The sequence below is a fragment of the Harpia harpyja genome, chromosome Z (genome assembly GCF_026419915.1).
Source record: "Harpia harpyja isolate bHarHar1 chromosome Z, bHarHar1 primary haplotype, whole genome shotgun sequence".
In the NCBI taxonomy this organism is placed as follows: domain Eukaryota; kingdom Metazoa; phylum Chordata; class Aves; order Accipitriformes; family Accipitridae; genus Harpia; species Harpia harpyja.
In genome coordinates this window covers 49,541,378-49,549,432 of record NC_068969.1, presented here as the reverse complement: position 1 = coordinate 49,549,432, position 8,055 = coordinate 49,541,378, and positions in this window count along the sequence as shown.

The following is an 8,055-nucleotide window of genomic DNA, read 5'->3' as shown; positions in this document are numbered from 1 at the left end:
AAGTGGCTCTGGGGAAAGTACCTTTTAAAGACAGCTGCAGATTGTAACAGGTTTTGGCAAGGATTTAGGTGCCTATAAGCAGTTGCGATTATGATGAAGTATTAAACTAAGGAGGTTTAAAGATACTGTAAGCACCCTGTTCCTCAATTTCTGCTTTAATTTGGAAAGTCCACTTAGGAGATTGTAAACCGTATTAGCTGTCATTGGGTTTATCTCACCCAAGGAAAGCAATTTAAGAATTCATAAAATGTGTCTTGGAGCTCCTGGTATGTGCAACATAATGGAACTTGCAGTTTTAATACAAATTCTATCAGTGGCTTCCACTGTTGCATAAACTTAATTACCACTGAGTGTGTAACACCAGCAAACAACAAGTGTTAAATGACATGTGATCAATAATTCATTTGTTAGCACAGTATTGCTTACTGTGAAATGACCTTGACAGGAACAGTCTTGCAAGTAACTTCCTTTCTTCTTGCCGCGTTATTAACTGAAGAAAAAAATTCAAATTCTACTAATGTCATTTTGACTGATAAACAGAGGAATTGCTTTTTTTAATGAATGGTGAAAAATCAAACCTGCAGGCTGTGAGCTGCAAGCTGCTACTCTTCTATTCTATTGCATCCTATCACAGTTTCTAACAGTAGAGTTGGTACGGGAACTGTTTTCAGGAACCAGGAATACTATTTGCCGATAGTAGGTCTCAACTTGGGTTTTTGCAAATAGCTGCCCTGCAGTGGTGAATTTAAAACAACTGGGAAAGTGCTCACTGTTATCTTCCAGAACTGAGCAGCCCATTTGTATTGTATCATCTTGTTTTCTTGTGGTATTTCCGTCATTCAGTTCTATGTGTTGTTGCTGGATGTGTTCAAAACCACACAGCTGCCAACTCTTAATTTGTGGCAGCTGTCTGTGTTTCTGTATGAGATTGTATGTATAGCTGCTGCATTCAAGACTCATTAGCCTGTACTAATCCACTGAAGTCTGCATTAATCTCAACAGGAGCTATGTAAAAAAATAAAGTGTAAATTACAGGAGACATCTTTGCCTGGATTGTCTTCTGAATTATTTGCCATGTTGGTGCTGCACCAGTGTGTTGGGCATGTATTGCACAAGTGTGTACTTTTATTTTCCTATGTGGAAGAGGACAAAAATTTTCAAGGCTTATATATGGGTAAAATGACTTAGTCACATAGAATTAAATTCTTGACTAAGAATAATGGCTTGGCAAGGACTTTTTTAATGTCTTGTGTTCACTGTTCTGAAATGTGTATTCCTCAATCAGCAAAATGTGCTGTCATTTGCTGCATGCCTAGTGTTTGAAAACTGATGGATGAATTGCATTCAGTTGTTTGCAAACTTCTGCTGCCACTGAAGTGCTTCTTGCAGTGAAAAGCATCTTGTCTAACCTTCATTTTGAACATGGTTGCCTGTGGATACCTGGTACGAAGGTACATACTTGTTCACGGTCTCTCTTTTCTGCTAAATTACTAGCATTGATTCTCCATTCAGCTCATTGCTTTCCTCCAGATAATAGGGAAACGCTTCTGCATTTTGGGACAGGAATTTGCACAGTAAGGTGTAGCAGAGCCTTTTTTTTTAATTGTCGGGTTCCTCCCGGTGTTGCTGTTGGTCAGGCTAAAGCTTGCCAAGGGGGTGGCACAGCAGCCATCCCTCCTGTGTGGACTGGGCTTTGCCGCCTTTGCTAGCCAGCTGTGTAAAACACAAACCTCTTCATCTGAATGTCTTATATTCTGGCACATCTGGCAACACTACTTCTGAGCTGGTAATTAAATACACTTTATTCTGCAAAAGCTTCAGTTGATTAGTGCAATTGTTTTATAAAACATTAACTCCAAAAACCAAAGGATAAAAATAATAGTGTTTCAGCTGGGTACTCATCTCCAGAGAAGAACAAATTGTTCTATACATACTTCACCCAGTATGTTACTGTTCTCCAGCATTATGGCTCTGTTTTCCTATAACCTGATTTCAAGGTGGGGTTAAAGGGTACAAACAGTGCAAGCTAGATATCCGAACTTCAGAATAATGCACGTCCTTTCCTTACATTAAAGTCTGGAAAGCTGGAAGTTGGTGGTAATTTTGTTTCATACTTCCCTGGCACTGTCCTTACAGCTGTCCCAGACCTCCTTAGGTGCAGTAGTGAAGTTGGCATCACCCCTTCTTTAGTCAGGGGAGTGTTATAGAGGTAATAAAATGACAGCATGCAAGTTTACAAATGAGGCAGAGGAAGAATGGAGGATAAATACAATGTTTCTTGTTCCTAAGGCTTTTATTTAATCCCCAAACTACTGCTGAGTGCTTATCATCTCCTGTCTTTTGTGGATTTTAAGAGGCTACTCACTCATTGGCCTGTGATTTAGACTGACCTATAATGATATAAACCTCTCAGTCCAATGTGGCAGCTGCATTTGACAAGTACCTAAAAAGTGCAGCACATACCTCTTCTTTGAGTTGTATTTTTTCTAACTACATTTTTTTTTTTACCACAGTTGCTGGTATTTTTAACACATTTATCACCAGAAGTATGCAGGATACTCATATAACCCCAGAATATAAACCTCTTTTTAGCTCATATGTGACTGTATTCACTTACGACTGTGTGTGCTTACAGTTGTGTTTGGGAAATGAAGGATATCTGTTTGCCCCATAAAGAGTAAAGACATTCCTTCTTACATTGATTTGACCCAGCCGGCACTTAATTTATGGTCTTGGTTTAAGGCAGAACAAATAGCAGAGTAAGGTTATAGTGATGTTTCATGATACTGTGCAAGTCAAACTATCCTTCTAAGGCTTGGTATGGTATTAAGTCTTTGTAGGTTGAAAAAACAATGTGAGGATCTTAGCTGAAGGAGAGGGTATGTAGGATCATGGAGTGACAGCAAAGGAGACAGAAACTTATGGCAATAAGGAAAAAGTCAGGGATGGAGCACAAGGTAGGAAATCTGAAAATGGTGAGTCAAGCATCGCTGTTCCAAAGCACGCTTAACCAACACTGGCTGCTGTGAGCCTGTCTTGTCTGCTAATTTCCTTTCCATATTTTTTGATTAGCTGTGTTACTGATTTATTTTATTTTCCCTGGCAATTTAATGCTGAAGTGACACGCTGCAAAGTCTGACAAGCACCATAGCTGTGCAAGGGAACCTGCAGGAAGGCAGTAACCGGTCACTGGCTGCAGAAAAAGGAAGGGCCATGAAAGTGAGGATGACCAATTCAAAACCACCAGCAAAGGAGGTGGTGAAGCCAAGGTGAAGGAGACAGGCAGCATTGCAGAGGAGAGGGAGCACCTGGTACCAGGCTTTTAGATGCTGGGTATAATGTTGGGAACGCTGGGGAAGATAAGGTCACACTATTGCAAATGGCAGGTGGGGCAGAGTGCACAAAATACGGTAGACTGAAAGAGCATGTTTTTTACTATTCTATAAAGGAACAGAAGGATAAACAAACTACCGGATGAGGAGGGAAAAGCAGCCAGATGTAGTTTAAGCTAACACATAAGGCTGCAATTAGGGCAGATAAAGCATAGACAGGCATATTCACTGTGGAACAATATCATCCTAAACCTCCAAATCATTGATTGGAGCACGAATCTGGCGATAGGACGGGCTATCAAAACTTGATAAAGGAAGAAAACCAACAACAACATGAAGGAAAACATCTGAGAACAGAAGAAGCATTCTTTTTTTGATGGTTGTGTTTCTCTTAATGTTTTCTTTACTGTAAAAATTGTCCCAATGTCATTCAGAATGTTTTGTGTAAAAAAAACCAAACAAACAAACAAAAAAACCAAAAAAACCCAAAACCAACAAAGCCCCCCCAATTTCTTTGCTCTGTGTCTTAAGATCAGCTCTGATGTATTAATCCATGCATTTCAAATCTCTGTATTTGTTGGATTTATGTCAGCCAATATTTGTCTAAGTACACTAGCTTGCATGCTGATCATATCATTTACTCTTCTGGCTGTTCACTGCCGCCTTCTTTCTGAACAATAAATACTGAAGGTTCACAGAAAGGCTAACCCTTACTGGTACTTAGCCTGTGTTACTCCATGTTGTGTTGTTCCTACAGGAAATAGTAAATGTGAAGCATACTTTGCACAAGTCTTTTTATGAGTTCTTCAAATCACAAAGTTCCTAATTACTGTGAGAAGTTTGTCATTCCTCAGAGCGTTAGCTTGTTTCTTTGGGGCTTTTTTGAAACCGGGTTAAGACATTGGTATTTCAGAGTCTGCTGAGTTTGCAAAGAGTAAGTGATTTGCTTGGCTTACAGTGGCCCTCAGCTAATCAGAAAACATGTTTTGAATTCTGTATTTAAGCTGCTAAGAAAACTTGTTTTGCAATGGGGGTTAAAATATGAGGAAATTGTGGTCCTTCATTATTTGCCTATCAGAGATGAACATGAGTTCTGGCATAGAATTACAGTGGATATGACCCAAGTCAAAACAATTCATTTTTCCCCTGAATGCCTACAGACCAACATGTATTTCCTATAGCATCATGACTTTGCATTTGTTTGAATTGTTTATCTAGTTCATCATTCTGTAGCTTCTCATTCCTCAGCACTGAGGTGAGATTAGTCAACCGTTGTTATGGTTCAGTAAATCAACAGAGCAGAGCAGAAAATATTTGTGCTCTTTTCTCATTATTCTGGTTTAACACTGTTTGTGTTTGAACTCTGTACACAAATTCTGTATAATTACTCCAGAATTATATTTGCTGGGGGTGAAGAATCTGGATCTCTATGTATCTCTACCAGGCTACTTAATTAAAACTCGAGGTACTAATTTTTGCTTTCTTCCACTGAGACAGAATGAATACAGTGAGCGCAGCCAAAGCACAAATCCAAGTTCTCCCTGATCGCTGTTGTGAACTGCTATTGTTCACCTTTCATTTCCTCCACAGCTCTTCCACAGAAGAGAAGGTGTGAGGAGCTGTGTTTTTCTACAATAAGCTATTCTGCTGCTCTACTTGCCCAAGAAATGAGAAAAGCTGTCTGCCCTTTCTCAGAGCCTGAGCTGGCTTGCTGTGAACGCCTGCACCCACCAGGGCAGCGGGCAGGGCTGGGGAGCAAGCACACAGGCATGGCCTCCACCCCTGTCCTCCCAGTTTCGCATCAGCAAAGCCGGTTGCTGGGGTCAGAGGTACCAAATAAAGGCCTGATGCTATATGAAGCACAAACACCATGGCCTGCCTGCAGCGTTGCTGAGGGTAAGAGGCAATGTGTGCTCACAGCAGTGCATGAGCATCTCAGACTGAGAGGTCTGCTCCTGTCTACAAGATTTCCAGAGAAATTATTATTGTTCTACAGTTACCCGGTACAGTGACTGCAAGGTAAAAGCATAGAGATTTCAATATAAAGACAGCTTGCTTCACACAGTTGTGGCCAGAGCACTACAAAGCAGGATTTTTGCTTGTGCATTGAATTAGAGGCTGAACAGAATCTTGGTTAAACTGCTGCCTCATCCTGCTTGTTCCCACACAGGACCTGTACTGCCTTCTGGGACACTGCTGGTTTCCCTGTGACCCTCCAAACTGCCTGGTAGTGAATCAGCTGGTGTCCTGCAGCCTTTGGCTGCCTGATTCAGAGCCAGGCCAGGGAATCTCATAAAATCTAGTTGTAACTGTTTTATGACCAGGAGTATGTATGTGTGTGTATGATGGTCCTGTCCAAGCTTGCTCGTAAATATAGATAAGTAAGCGCTGCCAAAAGGGAATTAAACATCCAAAGCAGCATTTTCCACATCTACCCACAGCAGATAAATGTGTTTTTACCCTGGACACTCATGATTTTGCCAGCTTCTCCTTCCTCTGCCAAACTGGTTATTCAGATGCTCTGTTTAGCAGAGCTGATGCAGCAGAGGCAATGCAACATACCTTTGCACTCTGGACTTGGCATAAAATAACCCCAGCTGATTTTCCTGGAAACAAATTAGCGATACTGATGGCACAGCACCACAGGTGTACTGGTGGGGTTGGGAAGCAGCAGCACATTACCAGGAAGCGGGGGGTGACGGCTGAGCAGCAGTAGTACTGGTCTTTAATGAAGGCAACTGCTGGCAGGTTGGACGACTGTCACAGTCTGCCTCGCTTAAGTGCTTAGTGGTCGAGGAGATGGAAATGTGCATGTGTCTGAAGTGACTCAGGCAGCTAGCTGTATGACTAAACCCTTAAGGATCAGGCAATGCTGATTTCTTTACACTCATGTTTAATCTCGGGAAAGACACCAGCTGCTCAATCTTATGAGTGGTACATAAATCATAATGTAGCTGGCTACAAGTGGTTTGTGAGGTATCGCTCATTGTAAGTGCTAGAGAGGTAGCAGAAAGACAGGTAGTGTAGGTTATTCAAAAAGCCCTGCACGCCCCTGGCCTAGCCCGTGACTCATGCTATTGCCAATAAAATCCCAGGTGAGCAACTTACTCATCAACCAACCCTAGGAGAGAAACAGGCCAATGGCATGTCACTTAGAGGAACAAGAAGGACTAAGCCTGCAACAGAGGTGCGAATGGATATTTTATTTTGTTGGGCTCATTTGCACTTCCTGAACTGTGTCCTCACTATGCCAACTAGATTTTGGTAGTAAAATTACTGACTTACTTACTTTTCCTCAAGAAACCTATATTGAAAGTAGCAGCTTGGCAGCAACTTGCACAGTGCTGCTTCTCAGGTGTTGTCATTTGCACTGCTGCCAAAAGGCTGTCAGTGCCCTGAGCCAGAAGCCACTCTTTGCTCAGACCTCTGAGCCAGTACACACTCATCCACTGCAGCAATTCACACTTAAATTGCATTATCATATGTGTTATACAATTGTATGTGATATAAAGCAGTGGCAAATGCCCTGGGAGTCCAAATAAAGACCATCACATTACAGAGACTTTTGTCCTTTGGACAATTTCTTGATCATAAATTGATTAGATAATCTAGGCTGCTAATACTTTTTGATGGGGCAGATTTTCTACTGACTTTCTCAGTAAGGTTGCCAAAATTTGTTCTTGACTGATGACAGATACAAGGACAAATACATTGGAGGAAACATCATGAATTCATTTCAGCACATAAAAGATCTGTGTTTCATTTGCTCAAATTGCACATCCTCATTACTCTGCAATGATGGCAAATTTCTGCACCACTTAATGTTACACTTTTCATCCCAGCATGGTTGATAAGAAAGCTGCAGTCTGCTGTCATGAGGCTGTGGCTGTTAACCTGTGTGCAAGCTTATTTCCCTGTGAATTTTTTTTGTGTCAAGTTCAACATAGGGAGGAATAGTTATCACTTCCTAGGGCTTTCCCAGTCCCCGATGGGACCAATGTGGGATGAGCATCCACTAGAAGCACTTCCCCTCACCCCACAGCAGTGGCACGTAGCTTTAAGTGGTGGTATCACCAGGAGAAGTAACATCTAGCAAAGTGGCAAAATAGTTGGAGATTTAAAATTTTCCCAGTGAAGGTACATTATGGTAGGACTTTGCCTGGGGGCGATGGGAGCGGAACTGTTCTGCTGCATGGGGCACTTCCCCAGGCAGAGCCAGGAAAGGGCAGTAGGGGAAATCCTGTACTGCTCTGAGCTTTCCAAGTCCAGGAAAGCACCCAAGCACCCTTCTAGGATGGCCCAGGACACCAAGCAATGATAATTCAGTGGCTAAAGCAGCATAGCTGTTACGTGCTCACTCATCCATGCTTGGGGTGTATTGTAACAAGTTTTTATTTGTTGGAAAAACTGTCAGAGAGAAAAAAAAACCACCATGAAACCACCAGCATGTTCTATGATTTAGACATTAACATCTCTGTTTTTCTAATGTGATTTGAATACATCTGGTTTTGCAGTACATTCTTGCACATATTGTAAAAGAAAGAATGACTCAATTCAGACCAGAATAAATACCCACACTCTGGAAATCAAAGTAGCTTAAAGATCTCTCAGTCTGAGAGCTGAAAAAAAAAAGGTAGGTTTCAGAAAGACAGAAAAAAAGCTTTTGAAAAGAACACTGTATAGTACACTGTGCAGTTGTTACTGTATATCTCCAACACAATAA